The sequence below is a fragment of the Amblyomma mixtum genome, chromosome 3 (genome assembly GCF_055824585.1).
Source record: "Amblyomma mixtum isolate Tamu chromosome 3, ASM5582458v1, whole genome shotgun sequence".
Classification (NCBI taxonomy): domain Eukaryota; kingdom Metazoa; phylum Arthropoda; class Arachnida; order Ixodida; family Ixodidae; genus Amblyomma; species Amblyomma mixtum.
The window spans coordinates 238921579-238937412 of record NC_143014.1 but is presented as its reverse complement, the minus strand read 5'-3'; the positions used below and the strand labels follow the sequence as shown (position 1 = coordinate 238937412).

The 15834-nt window shown below is 44.3% G+C and overlaps 1 long non-coding RNA gene across 1 annotated transcript; it reads left to right on the top strand.

The window, feature by feature from the left end:
• Positions 1-5413: 5413 nt before the first annotated feature.
• Positions 5414-14414, top strand: LOC149354114 (uncharacterized). The gene is made up of 3 exons (XR_016289631.1): positions 5414-5713; positions 10949-11229; positions 14247-14414. It is a non-coding gene; the product is annotated as an uncharacterized LOC149354114 (long non-coding RNA).
• Positions 14415-15834: the final 1420 nt, after the last annotated feature.

Here is a 15834-nt window from a genome sequence, read left to right as displayed (position 1 = left end):
GGTGATCAAAAGCAAGCCAAGTTGAACATGAGAATGAAACAGTTTATTTGGCTCAATTATTCTCTGTCTAAAAAGGTGGTAATATTTGTTTGCACCTTCTTGGCTTTGATTTCCCTGATAAGCCCAGCCTGGAAAGCATAAAACCGTGCCACAGTTTCGTCTCTCGCACTGCCGGCTCTTGCGGGACGGTGCAGAACATCGAGGGTGTTGAGAGTTTCTGCCCCCAATGACAATGGGTCACGCTCTTCTTCATTGCTGTCCAGTGACGACAGTTCATTTGTTCCATCAACCATCTTCAATGTTCCTCAGCCCGCTGGTTGCAATGTTGTCCGAGGTGACGAAGTCGTGAGAAGCTTGAATGTACAGCATCCCCCAGCTTTCAGTAGCCAAATACTCGTTGGACTCTTTGTCAATTAGCAGTGCGACCGGTGCCGTTGTAAATCCACATTTGCTGTGGTAGTTTGCGATTGTATTTGTGCTCACAGTGTCCCAAGACATGGCCAGAAAATGAGCATCAAAGAGACTAGTCTGTAGATTCTTATCTCTGTGATTGATCTTTGCGGAACCAATTTCTCGGAGACCAACCTGGCGGCCCCACGCGCGTTCCAGCTCGAGTGTGCAGGTGGCAGTTGTGCGTTCGTATCATCTGTGCCAGCCTGAAAAACTTTCCGTACAATCCCGAATCGTAATGTATTCTGTACATACTAGACCATCCGAGACACTTTCTAAATTCAGATAAATCGTAATCGTATCATCTAGATTCTAATTATTTTGAACGTGTCTAGCTTTTATGCGACGATAAAGGAAATGATGCAAGCTTTGTGGATGCAAGGTAATTGATATGCACCTGGTGAAGTAGTGGTTTCTTTTGTAAGGTGCTGTACAGTGTGTGTTGGTGCACCAGTGTGCTATTTTTTAATTTTACTGAGGACTAAAAAAAGGTTTTGCTTAGAGGCTTGTTTCACATGATGGTTTGTAACGTTCTAGTTACAGACAGCTTCACCTCATTCTGTGTGAACTGGTGTAAATACACAAATGTTTTGAGCACTTTTGCTAAGCTGTGGAACAAAGGATGTGATATGGAAAGGAGGTACAGTTCTTGAGAAGTTTAGCAGGGTCTCCAGAACAGACTGGGGCTGTCACACTGCCCCCTTCTTTCATACTCTTCCTAACCCTTCCCTGATGGAGCATTACCTTTCGAAACAGACCTTTGAGGAGCCTTGGTATTTGAAACAATGTGCACCATATGTGCATCAAAAGACTTCAGTGCTGGTAGGTTGTGAATGGCTGGCTAGAATCAGTTGCCATACAATCTCGTGTGAAAGCTGCACTCAAGTATGGGCTGCACTCTGTGCTCTGGACCAGATAATTGGGAAAAATATACAGTTGTATGTTTTTTTCATTTGTCTATGGGACACACCTTCAAAAGTTCACACCTGGATTTTTTAAAAATTGTGGCCATTAAAAGAGAGTATATGGTAGCTGTGCTAACATAACTATAGGTTCAGTAATTTTCCTCTGTATACAGATGAGATGATTCTATGAAATATTGCACCCGTTGCTTTTGAGGCACGCATATCGGCAGTCACGTAGGCATTATACCAAGAAAAAACTACGACATTCAAATATTCTATGTCCTGCGACCACATGACCATATAGAAAGTGCGGCCGGAGGCTGCAGTTCACTGCCGACGATCGTACGAGACCAACGTCCGTGTACAGGAAACTGCCTTCGGCTCTACGCGGCGGCACGACCATGCTCGTCGTAGAATGCTTTGATCAGGAAGCATGTTGAACGTTAACGTTGATTGGCGCGATGCATACCGATCTCAGCTTAAGATTCTGATGCAATCACCACTTCGCGAGGCACCGGCATCGACTTCGCGTTCGAGAACATATATGCCATGCACAGTGCACGAAGTAAGGCACGTCCATATGCTACTACGATCGCAAGGCGATGCTACTGTCGACCAACTGCAGGGATCTGCTGTCGCCGGAGCCCATGTTGGCCCATGGGCGACGACGGCGACGAACAAGATGCAACGTGCTTCAGGTACCCATCGGACGACGACTACGCCATATCCCGGCTATGAGGTGGAGTTCGCGCCTTCGAATCCGATGAAGAAATGTGGCAACATCATGGTGCTGCTCGGAAAAGTACTCTAATCGCTCGGTAACGTGGTGTCATCGAGAACACTACTCTAATGAGAACTCCGCAAATAAAACTCGGCTGAGAGAGCGCAAGATGGCCGGTTCGTCGTCTTGCGTTGTCGCGACGCCATCAGCAGCAACATTACACTCGGAAACACAGAAGCACTTAACTCCAAAACATTTCTTCGTAGCGACAGGTAATGTACTTAGACGCATTGCGTATACAGTGCCCCCGTAAGTATACACTCGCATTCCTATAATCCCGAGGACTGCAGTTCACACTCACTGGTGTTCAGCTACGCGGCGCCTGAAATTACTTCGCCGAAATTACTTCGCCGTGCACCGATCTTGTTCGATTACGAGCAGCATCAAAAAGAGGTTTTTCGTTTCGATTGTAGGTAAAAGGTAATACGTGCTACGGTTACAAGCAGTACCGTAAAAACGGCGGTCTTCATTTCACACTCAATGCCTTACAAAAACAACCCACGGCCCACGGTGTAGATGTGAATGATTCTTTTTTTGGATTGAATATAAGGGCTCGTATGCCCACCACTTGACTTTTTGTATTGAATATAAGGGCATGTATGCCCACCACTTCACAAAATACTTCTCATATAAAGGCACGTATGCCCACCATTACTTCGTGCTTATTCATCGTGTCACTCACTGCCGCTAACCTCGAACCGGAAACTGCAACCTGTCAGCACCACACCCACCATGACCACACTGAAGTAGCCCGTGTGGTTGAAATACGATTTCGTTTGTTTTTTCGCATTGCATTCAAAGGATCACCAAAATTGCTAAGGCTTATTTTGCGCATTATGACACGTCGGATGTTTATTTCACTTTGATAGCAGAGACATCAGACGATATGCGAAATTGCTTGGCAGTCTGGCAACACCGCGCCCACAACTTTCGGTTTCCGTCTTGGCTCGGTCGAGCTCGTCGAGCTGGTGCATCGTTTGCTATGCGTACTTTCTTCATGCGAGTGGAATTTCAACAGGCAAGCTTCAGCTGCTGCGTTTTTTGCACAGCTGATCTTTGACCAAATGTAGGTGCTCCTACCGCGTCCTCAGCTTCGCTTGAAGTCTGGCGCTGATGATCGTAATAATCGGCACTCGAAAGTGGGTTGAAAGTCGAACCGTGACCGTGTGCTGTTGTCGTTTGAATGCTCGCATTAAAGCGCCAGTTCAAGCATAACGCATTATCATGGCTATTTTATTCCCAGGTGGACGCGAATTCATCTGGCAGAGTAGCGAGCGGTTATTTTGCGCTGAGTGCGCACGTGTGTTGACAAACTTCTGTGACAGTGCGAACTTTCGTTCGCGCCGGAGCTTCGTGCATTGCAGTATAATCACACAAGACCCTCGACCAGCTGCGTAATTCGATTCCTCTACTGTAATGTGCAATGCGCATCCGCGGTTTTCAACGTCACCGTTTCAGAGCCCGGCGTCGGTTGATTTTCGCCACAATTCGTTGAAACCGCGTCCTGCTTAAGACGCAGTCAGTCAGTCGACATTAACAAGAGGAAAGTAGGCATGCACATATAATTCAAAATATTGTTAGCAAAGACGCAGCTTTTTTTTTTTCAGATAAGAGCCACCGCGGCGGCTTGATTAGAGAAAGATGCTACAGCTGTAGGTGCATTGCACGGACTCGATACGCTGGTCAAGCTGTGTGTGCAGGGTCGAAATTAGCATGTTCGGTTGCTTCCGAAACTTAATTAGCTTACTCCCAAACTTGGACGAATGGCTTTGTTGCGAAGCAAGCTGTTGGAGCTTGCCACAACGATAATAAAATCTGATGGCCTGAAGCGTTTTCAGAACATTGTTGCACGTACTTTCTAGCTTCGAAATGTGTCCCTCCTTCATAATAAAGTAGCTATATTATTCGCTTCTTTTTTTTTAAGGTTTTCGTCGCCGCAGATATCGAAGGTATAGGAATCCTCAAGAAATAAAGCATTCGCACCTCAGTTTTTATACGTAGGGTGTATTGCTTCACAAAGACTCCTTAACGCGTATAACATATATGCGTATGGTCCAGAGAGTTTGCTCGCCCTTCTAAAACTAATTGAACACGGGAAAAACTTAACTGAACACGTAGCAAACTACGCAGTAATCGGCATATGGTTCTTCGAGTGAACTTAATTCGCCACGGCACGAGCGATTGGCCCGCTCAAAAAAATTACCTTCTGTATTACGTTGTTCAAGTATGCGTCTATATATATTCACGCCCGACCGGAGAGTTGATAAATGCACGAAATCGGCTTCTAATTTTGATCAGAGACAACAAAGGCTGTGGTCCCTATCTTAATTTAAACGCAAATCACCTCGAAAGCTTTGTCAAAAATCAGCGCAGAAAGCGAAAGCTGCGCACTGATCCGCGTGCTGACACATGATACCTCGCATGGCGTTTTGTGTTACTAAAACGTTGGGACGTACGGAGTAAAAAAAATAGAAAAGCGAAAAGCTTGAACGCACCTAGTTCTGTCACGCATCGTAGTGTCTTTTCACAGTGGAGAGGGTAGCGCAACAATGCATCGGCATTTTACGTTTCAAACGAAGCGCAGCCGTTTTAACCCAACGCTGGGCAGCAGTTTCGTTTTCTGTACCGAGCCAACATGGAGGACTTAGTTCTCGGAGCGCCGAGAGATGGCGCTGCGCATTTCGCATATCTAAAGTCACACTGAGTTCCAGTGACTTTACACATATCTAGGCACCCTACGCATATCGTCTATTGCAGCCATGCCTTCCTCCATGATTGCAGCGGACCGCAGCGTTCGCGCTGTCCACAGATTAACCGTTACCTGCAGCCACGTAGCCATGGAGGAAAGTTTCTCATTTACCTAGAGGGAGAGCAGGCGGCGCTGCACTTTATTACTGACTCCATCCGCCGTGTCTCTATCCATTTGTCTATTCACCATAAAGAGTCGCAATGCCGGGATAGCCGGGAAGAGGAGGTTGGCTCAAAGCCGGTAGTAGCTTGGCTGTCCTTGTCTGAATATTTTCGACATCGTGGCGCCATTCCTGCAAGCAACTTCTATCATTCCGTACGAAACTGGAGTCCACGTTCCATCCTACCGCATGCTTTATACCTCTTCCTCTCAAGCGTTTCAATTTCGCGCTTTGAGCAACCAGGGAAGCCTAGGGAAAAGCAACGCGCTTTTGCAAAACTGGCTGCCAAACATAAGCTGCCAAACTAGCCAAACGTAGCCAAACGGAGCGCCGGTCGTGGTTGGCTTTTCTTCGCTGCGTTAGCTGCGTGTTGACACCAACGTTTTGTTGACACGGTAGTGACGCCTACATTGCCTGGCGGGTTGCTCCCATAGAGCTAATATACCAACTGTTGCTCCTTCTGGCCGTAAACAGTTCTCATAAGTTATCCCACGAAGCAGTAAGAACTATTTAATTCATTGCCAATTCAACGCCGCACAATGCCTGTTACTGTCGGGCAACAAACGACGACCGTTTCTTCATCCGGCGGGAATGAAAGACTGGCATTATGCGCTTTCAAGTTCGGCTACCTGAAAACACCGGATGGCTGGGTCAAACTAGCTCAAGTGGTAAGTGAAAGTTGGTTAATAAAAACTTCTAGGGTGTTCATAAAAATAATGACAGCTGTAGTTACTGTGAAGTATGCGCTGTAGTGTTTGCGTGAGGCGCGGACAAACGTCTGCGTGCTTTCATAAGGACACAGCGAACTTGCCTGTAACTCGTGTAAAGAACCTCTTCCGAAGCCGCATATCTCTGCCCTGAAGTCGTTTTGTGCGTGTGTGTGTGTATGTGTGTGTGTGTGCGTGCTTGCGTGCGTGCTTGCGTGCGTGAAGCTGCCTCACACTGTTGCGTTGCTTACGTATGTACGACACCTGTGGAGTTTTTTGGTCACAACTGCTTAGAATTGTTTATCCACGCGACACCTGAATTAAAAGGTACGCAGCCGTATGGCTGGTAAGTCAGATATGTAATGTGCGGTTTAGGTTGTACGGGAACAGATTATAAAGTATCAGCCTCTTGGAGTAATAAAAACATTTCGCCTGCATCTGCAAAGATGGGCGGAGCTTTCCCACCGCCTCCGCATGTGCACGTTCCGTCGTCACCAGGCTAACTTCTTTTCTTGTCTCAGTTCCGCTACCTGGCAGTGCTCTTAAATTATTTTAAAATATATTTATATAATTGTTCCCGCCTTTTAACTTACCTGGCGCGCGAAACGCCTTCATTCAGTTGTTACGATATGTGCTACGATTGATAAGATATGTGTCCGATTATACAGGGTGTTTCACCTAAGACTTTCTGCAATTTTTAAAAATAAGCTATTTGAATTAGATGCGCGCTTTTTCTGGCATGGCATTGTCAGTGGTGTAGTACATCATAATGCAGCTAAGACGTGCTAACTAGCAGGCTTGTTAACCAATATTTAATAGTTAACTTTTAAACAATTACCGTTGGGCTCCTTAATTACTGAGAGGCATGCAGCCCACCGTAAGTACTGTCCATATCTGTTTTTAGAATTTCGAGAACGCGATTATCCTCGGCGCTGCGGCCCAACAAATTTTGGCTATTTCGACGAGTTACGTGCACTGGAGAGGTTGCTTTGCCTGCAAGCTTCTCAAACCGCATGTATTTTGGCGCGATGTAGGCGAAATTTGTGGGGCACAGCACCGAGGATAATCGCGTTCTCGAAATTCTAAAAACGGATATGGACAGTACTTACGGTGGGCCGCATGCCTCTCAGTAATTAAGGAGCCCAGCGGTAATTGTTTAAAAGTTAACTATTAAATATTGGTTAACAAGCCTGCTAGTTAGCACGTCTCAGCTGCATTATGATGTACTACGCCAGTGACAATGCTATGCCAGAAAAAGCGCGCATCTAATTCAAATAGCTTATTTTTAAAAATTGCAGAAAGTCTTAGGTGAAACACCCTGTATAGCGATACCAATGACTAATGCTCAGCTGCCACGCGGAACGTACTACACTACAAAGGGGGAACAACGTATACGTACTTTGTCTTGTTTCATATTCATTTATATCCTGCATCATATTGAAATCTTACAACGTGGATGTTGCTTTAGGACGGCTTGGGTGTTTCCAGAACCTTTTATTTACAAGGCATGGGTCGGCCTGAGCCAGTGATTTACCATTTACCTTGCATGCAGAAGAAAATTTTCTGGGGAAGAACCGGGGTGTCAAAAGTTGCACAGAAAGTTGATTGGTTAGGTGCAAATTGGTGTGCATGTCTGGTGGAAGAATTAAAAAATAAGACCTAAAATTGAGTGCTGCTGTGCAAAGTTGTTCCGCTATGCCAGCGGCTGCAGAATTTATCCAAAATAAGGGGCAGTGGTGTCTTATGCTCTAAAGTGTGTGGCAAGAGAATCCTAGGCAGCAGCACATTGTTTAGAGTGTGGGTACTATTTTCAGTTGTTGAGAATGTTGAATCGCGACAAGATGGGGTTGGAACTATGAATTGATCTCCATAAGACCTAGTGCGGACGTGGTAAAATGAGGCATAGACGTCGTCCCCATCAAACAACTGTGGGTCATGCAACAGAATACTTAAGCACAGCCTAAGCAGTACGAAATAGGGTTACATAATACATTAAATATGCAAGATGACCGTCTTGCAGTGGGCGTAGTCAGGCTGATGATGATGATGAATACATTAGAACATCAGTTTTGACAAAAATGACAATGTAAGTAGGATGCATTAATACGAAGTCAAAAAAGGAGTATTCTAGTCATGTATACGTATAAATGGCAGCTCCGAAAAAATGGCACAAAAAGGAACTTATATGAAGGTAATGGCAATTTAAATCAGTGTGAGGGGAAAAAAAATCTAACAGTCACTGAGGGTCGTCGGATTATCAAACAAATATTGAATATATACCTTGACATACGTGCTCTCTATAGTCAGTCCTGTGTGACAACTGAATTGATTGGAATAGCAAGATTTTTCAAAACTGTAGTGTGGTTTAAAAAGCCTTCCTTATAAAGGGGCACCAGGGTGTTTTCCTCAGTGCCAGATAATCTGATGAAATGGATTCCTCACGCGTTCCCAAGACCAGTGCAAAAAAATATTTAATGAAATCAGAGCATGCAAACGAAAGTTACTCCACTTAGAATAACTCTAAAAGATCAGATGAAAACGGGTTTCACTCACCCATTTCACTCACCCGTTGCTGGAATTGGCTGGTACCAATCAGAACCACACTTAGCACAGAGGCAGCAGAGGCTTGCTTGCCTGCAACTGTTGCTTTGACAGCATTGTCTCCCCGTCCCCACCCCCTGTGTATACACTGTAGACAGGGCAAAGGTGACTAACACTACTAAGGAAGCTCCCTGAACTTTGTTGGCAGCCCCAACCTTCCCTCCTGTCTCCTGTCTGGCTTCTCTCCATTTTTGGGCAAGGTGTTTCCACTGGCTTTTCTTTTCTTCCTCTCTCTCTCCCCCTACCTTTTTTTTTTTACTGCCTACTTGCCGTGGTGTGAACAGTACTCGCCTCTACGAAAGTTTGAAGCGAAATTGAAAGTGTCGTTTCTAGCGTTATTCTTATTAGCTTTCGATTAGCTTTCCCTGCTTTTTTTTTAGTTTTTGTAGCATGCGAAAAGCTTACAACACTCAGAGACATATTTTAGTTTCATTTTGTGAGTATAAAAACACTAGGTTCAAACTGGACGCCCAACCAATCAGAAAGGCAGCGCCCTCTCATTCCTGCTGCCGAAAATGGCCGCAGCGTAGCGGCACCATTGGCTCGAAACAAGCATTTTTAGAGAAGATTACAATAGAATGAAAATGAAAATTGGTTTCTGAGGAAAGGAAATGGTGCAGTAATTGTCTGGCATCTTGGCGTACACTTGAACCGCACCGTAAGGGAAGGGAGGAAGGTGGGAGTGAAAGAAGAAAGCTAGAAAGAGGTGCCGTAGTGGAGGGCTCCGACCACCTGGGGATCCTTAAAATATTAAATATTACCATTCCGGCAATCTCTTTGGCCGTCCAGGCATCACAACGTTTCCTACTTTGCATACAAAGAATAAAGACCTCATGCTTGGTTTGCATCACAGGGCACCTTTAAGCTGTTTTAGACTCAGCCTGAAGCATCAGTGTTATTATTTAGGTTGGTGTTTAATAGCTGAAGAATGTTGTAACGGAGAGTTTGCATCGCATAATTTGTGCGGTGAGGAAAAGTCTGCCACTGTTCTGGATTTCATGTGTCATGACTTGAGTATTGTTCAGTGGGAAGTTCTGCTAGGCTCGTTAGCATAGTATTGTTTTCTTTTCATTCTGTTATCAGTGCTGAATACAAATATTAGGTGTAGATGTCTCCTGCCTATAATAATACTAACATTCGGAAATGTTAATCTCTGTTGCTATTATATGGCAAGTATGTTACAACTGAATAATTTTGCGTTGTAACGTGGCAAGGTTTTGTATGTTGTTTGTTGTAGTCGTTCCCCTAGACCATAGCACAGTAACTTGAGTGGGATAAGAACAGAGAATTGTGCAGCAGCAACATAGTTTTTTTTGGAGAAAATCTCTGTTTGTATAGAGCGCCCATCACTGAGGCAAGTTTGGATGCTATATAATCTATGCACTTGTCCAAGTACATATTTTGAGTAAATACAGCTCCCATAGTTCTAAGTTCAGGCACGGTTTCTATGTTATTGTTGTTCAAGATAAGTTTGAGAGCCGATGCAATATGCTTTTCTTTAGCACAAAAGATAATCTGTTTTGTTTTAGAGTAATTGGCTGGCCCACGCACCTAGTTTTGACAACATTGAATTGGCTGTACTAAACTGTTTTTCACAGGTATCATAAACACAAAAAATACTTGTGTCGTTGGCATAGACCGTCATCTTCGCCCTAGTACCAATGGTAACAATAGCTTTCTAGTACATTCAAGTGCATTCAAGTACAATCAAGTACAGCTTTCAAGGTGTGTTTAACATGGGTCCACTAATTTAGATTGTTATGTGGTGGTTATTCAGAGTAACTAAATGTTTCTATACTCTAAGCTACCTGAAAAAGTTGACGTGATTTTGCTTGGTAGTTGTTCTAGAGTTCACTTGTAATCTCTGGTGGATAAGGGTACGTCTTGCAACTCGACGAATTTTTGGGGCAGTCTTCACTTTGAGCACTGGAATCGATTCAGGCAACTAAATGCTGATTTGTATAATATATCGCCTTTGATCCATCAACTGAATTATTGCTGCCGACCAGCGAGCAAACACCGCATGCTATCGTCAGCCCTGATGTCGTCGGTTTAGATTGGCAAGCTCACTCTTGGTTGAACTTGTGGTGTATATATATGGCGGGCTGATTTCACGCTTAACTAGCTATGTGTTGCAAAAGAGGTATGATTTGACCTTTGAAAGCACCAGCAGCCAGCTGTAGTGAATGGCACTCTCACCTGCCACGAATTGTGCGAAATGAGGCGAACCAGTGAGCAGCGTTTGGCAGACCCTATTGTAAGCTGTTGTTGTAGGTCTGAAAACTTCTCAGAAAGTGATTGAATACTCAATTCGTATTCTCAGATTTCTTTCCTGAAGGCTCCGAAAGCACAAAAGTCTGAAGGGAAAAAAAAAAAGATATTGATTCTCGTTTCTCGTCAGCATCCTTGTGAGAATGAACCTTATTCTTTGAAAGAAGAGCCTGGCAGCCTCTTTTGAAATTGCCAGTACCTTGTTATCAGTTCTAGGAGCCTAGGCAGCCTAGGAGTTCTAGGCAGCCATTTGTAACAGTCTTCAACCACTCGTAAAAACGTGTCTTGCAGTAGTGACCTTGTTTTAATGTGTATTTTTTTTAGGCCCACCCTATGCACTAGCACAAGAGGAGGATGATGTTATAGCGCCCAGCGACGCTATAAAGCACAGGCGCAGAGATCGGCGTTCCCGCGATAGAGGAAAATAAAGATGGACAGCGCGTGCTCGGAGCGCACGCCCGGCACGGGCTTTTCGGAACTGGAAGCCTGCCACGCTGGTTGTCTTGCTCTGGTGCTCCGCTGCGACCCCGCAAATCCTCAACAATGTTGTTGAAGATGCTGCACCAAGTGGCTCTGAGCAGCAAGAAGCAGCAGAGAGTGAACAGGTTAGTGGCACTGACTTTGTTTTGAGCTTACCCTTTAATTAACCATATGTAGCAGTGCTCATATACCGCTTGTTAACTCTAACGGTGCCTGGAGCGCCATTGTGTGGTCTTTTATGTTTTTTCGCGCAGAATTTATCAGCTAATTCGTGTTCAAGCCTTGTGCAACTTCTCCCTCGCAGTATTAGTGTCCAAGAACTGCTTACGGCATTTGCACATTTGTATAGTCGCTGTTTTTCTGTAAAAACGTTTAAAATATGGTAGCAATGACCGTACTGACCTTTTGTGCTCTCATCTTTCAAATCAAATTTGTCTGTTTTTTTTTGTTTGGAACAAGGCCACTTGATATGGCAGCTTTTTGTAGCCAAGGCATTCCTTTCCTGACCATCAAAAGGCTGCCACAGTTTCAGTGCATGTTAAACGACTGCGTCTTCACAAAAACTTTTCTGCAGCCGTTCATTGCAGTGTCCCTTATAGTGCAGCTATGGGACATAAATTTCTATTTTGTGTGCTCATAAAACTTTGCTACTGCTCTCATTGTGCTGCTGTCATCAGGTGGTTTGCATGAGGTCTCACATGCTCAACCAGTTGATGAAAATGCAACCTTTGCTGCTGCATGTGCAAGTTCCCTGGACCTTTTCAAGCTGCACCGCCAGGAAACATACCAGTGTATTCTGGAATATAAACATAGATTACTTTTACATTGTTGAAATAGTGCTTATGTTCACCATATGCCTTGAAGAGTTGATGCTGTAATGTACGAGTGATATTTTTCTACTGCAGGTTATGCAGAGGTGGCAGGAAAATATTTTAATGTAGTAGAGACTATGTAGTTCATACTTCAGTCATTCAAAGTACCTTCTACCCTTTTTCACCGTACTGTCAACTACAAAAGTTTGTGGGATCTGCGATGCGTGGCGGTGCAAGACAAAACTGTATTGCTGCGCCATCTGCCGTCACAGAGCGTGGTGTCGAGGCCAACGGCGCTGTGGCCAACAGTACATCATTGGCAATTGCCTGCTTTAAACTGGCATCCACTCTTGCGCATGCATGTGCGGTGGTGGTAGGCTGACACTGTGGTCTACCTGTCATATGCAATTTAACTTGACACTGTTGAATATGGCAAAATGTAATTCTGAGGAGTACAGGACCAGCCTCTAGCTCTTTTCTGATGGGTGTCCAGTGTAGAGGTTGTTGATTGGAGGCTCCTACAAGGCAACCCTGCCGGGTTAGAGGGTCGTCCCAGCTGCTTCCCAGAAGACGGGAACTAGAGGGTGCCAGCATAAACTTTCACCCTTCCCGGCATTGCTTGGAGTATTCCGGACCACCAGATTAGCCCACTCATGTAGCCACGACGTATCTGACCACCGGCGCATTCAACAGCAAAATCCACATTACATGAATAAGCTCTGTAGCCCCAGAGACGTGTGTATAAGTCGTGGGGCATGTTTCATGCATCCTTTCTTATAGTTTTGATTCTTTCAATGCAATTCTAAATGCATTTTCTCATGTCAGCATACATGAGCAACTGCTGTAGTATTAAGAGTTGATCTACTTTAAAACAGCTGTTACGGCTTGAGCAACCCAAGAAACTGCTTAGTTGCACAGTGCTACTGGAGCAACGAGTGGTCTTGGTATATACAACTTGAACTGTGTGGTGGTAGTTTGTTGCATGATACCATGCCATACCATGTCTTACCATAGAGGCAGACTACAGAGTGCACCCTAGGCAATGCAACTTGGTCCGAAAAAAATAAATGCTGTAGTTGCATTTATTAAATTAGGTGGCATGTGTGTTTCACAAAAGTGAACAGAACGACTGAACCTTTATGGAGGGTTCCACGCAGTATCTTTGCTTTGACCAGCTGCTCATTGGCTCTCCTAAGGGTATCTGACTGCGAAAAATCTGCATGAATATAGACAGTTGTTACAAAAGAAACTGGGCGATGTAACGTCCCAAAGGGACGTATGGGCTATAGGGGACGCCGTAGTGGAGGACTCCGCATTTCGACCGCCTGGGGTTCCTCACATTGCGGTGAGATTGCACTGCACACGGGTGCCTTTTGTGATTTGCCTCAATCAAAACTCGGGCAGCATGTGTTAAAACAATCTTGTAGTCAATCACTTTACTAGTTTGCATAAAGCTGGTTAGTCTGCCGAAAGCTGGTTAGTGTTCCATGGCTTCATTTATAACTTGCTTTCATTTTTGTGCTTTTGGGCCAGAACCAAATGCAGGCGTTGCCTATCAGAATACAATTCACCCACTCTTTTACTTCCAGTTATAGTGAGCAAATACTGTTGTTCCTGCTTCTAAGTTAAAGGGGCTGTGAAAGGGGGTCTCAACAAAGATGCGAGATGCCTAGTGTGCTGAAGGACGCAGCATCACGAGTATCCTCCAGCAAAAATTTTATTCATGCATTTTGTAGAAGCTGAGTTATTTGTAGTCAAAATTTGAATTCCCGCATCTTCGCGTTTTTACCTCTCCTCTGGTCACTTTTTGCACGCGGAAATGCCAGTCCGCCGGCTCCACGCACTCGGCCCCTTCACCGACCGCCCACGCGTGTGGGAATTCCCCAGGGGGCGTAGCCAACGCCTCCTAATCTGGTTCGTCGTCGATGGTGCTGGCGCGGCAAACCAATGATGGCATTGCATTGCTGACATAAACAGCGCTACGTGATGCAATGTGCGTGGACTCGGGCGAAAGCTCGGCACCACTGGTCGCCGCAAGGCGCGGAAGCGGTAGTTCTTAAAATTGTATTGTAGATTATCAGCTCGAATTTGAGGTCTTGTATGTGGCATGAACGCTCGGTGGCCTGTACTCTACGTAGTGCTAGCATTCTATAGCCAATCTCTTACGTCCTCTTCAGGGACCCTTTAAGGGTCCTGTAAGTGCATGTTTCATCAGCTGGGTGCACATCTGTGGTATCTTATTGGAAGCTTTCTAATATTTAATTTGAGAGGGCCTTTGTCACCAGCGTGCAAGTTTCTACGTCTTGGACCCTTTGGTGAAAATTGTGCAGGATGACGATGATGAAGGTGATGACAGCACATCAGGTGGACCACTGAAACCCTCCCGTCATGGCGATACTTACCTGCTGTTCACAAAGCCTCAGAACTTCCAGTCAAGTTAGTTGGTTGTGATCTTCCTTGTGCTTCTGAATTCTTGCTTTCCTGTGGAATGCTTTCAGGCAGAAGCTCAGTTTGTGAATACGCACCAGGTATGGGGATCCTGGAGGTAAATTACTGTTTGCAGTGAATGGAGCAACACATCATTTTGCAGCTAAATGTTCTGCTGCAGATTTGCGTTGCACATAGGTAAATTCTATTTCAATAGTTGCTTGTGATTTTTCTGAATGTCAGTTTTCATTCCCTTTTTTTTCTTTTTTCTTTCTTTTTGCCTCGCATAAGAAATGCACATCTGACCTGGGCCTGTGTTCAGCATGTTTGCTTTATCTCGCCATGATTGGCCAGTGCCGTGCTGTGCTGTGAGTGCTGTGCCGTTTCCACCGAGAGGTCAACCCTGCTACTTGCTGCTGAATTTTGGCAAAATGTATTGAAGTTATACCCACCTTCTTTGTGAGATTACCGTTCCTCCATGCTAAGCCCACAATCACCACTCTCTAGCATCAACAAATGATGTGCATGCAAAGAAAGAAATTTTGTTCTCTGAGGCATTGGATGCAGTTCTCTTAAGGGGGGACGAGGGTCTTAAAACTGACCTTTTTATTTATGGCTTGAATCATGAAATTCTGCACACAGATGAGTTTTTCTCTTCTGATTCTAAAAATGTAGTCATAATTGATCTGGTGACTTCGATCAAAAGTTATCTTAAATTCTAGAGTGTAATTAGATAATTTCTTATGCAGCTTTAATGAACTTTCTCACTGCATTTTGTTGATTTTAATTCATTAATTGATAGCCAGCAAATTCCCATACCTGATGACATTCTTCTTTTTTTTTGTTTAGGCCACATATAAATAGGAATTTACAATTAGCTTAACGAGTTGCAGCGTCAACCTTTTACTCTCGACATAGTATATCACGAGGACATCCCTTTAAAAGTAAACAAAGAATGTCACCAGGTATGGGAACTCTCTGGTTATCAATTCATGTAAATAAATGGAACAAAATGCAATGAGAACATTCATAAAAGCTACATAAGAAATTACCTAATTACATTCTAGACTAAGATTTAAGACCACCAGCTCAATTATGCTTACATATTTGGAATCAGAAGAGAAAAATGCATCTGTGTGCAAAATTTCATGAGACTATATCCATAAATAAAAAAGTTAGTTAAGACCCTCGTCCCTCCTTAACTAACACAGAGCAAAGTGGAACTTATAATTCGGCACACAAAAATTGGCTCACACTAGCTGTTGTTCAAGCCATATTTAGCTACCACATTGAGGCGGTATCCTCGACTGTCACACAGTTACTGTCACACAGCAGGTCTTGCATAAATTTTTGATGCAATGAGTTGTGAAAATGTTGAAAAATCTGAGTTTTTAAACACTTATATGGTAGACACTCTTGGTGTTAAAGCCGTTGGGGTTCCTTTGGGACTGTACTGCTGCCACACCGTATAGAGTGCTTGGGTGTAATCAG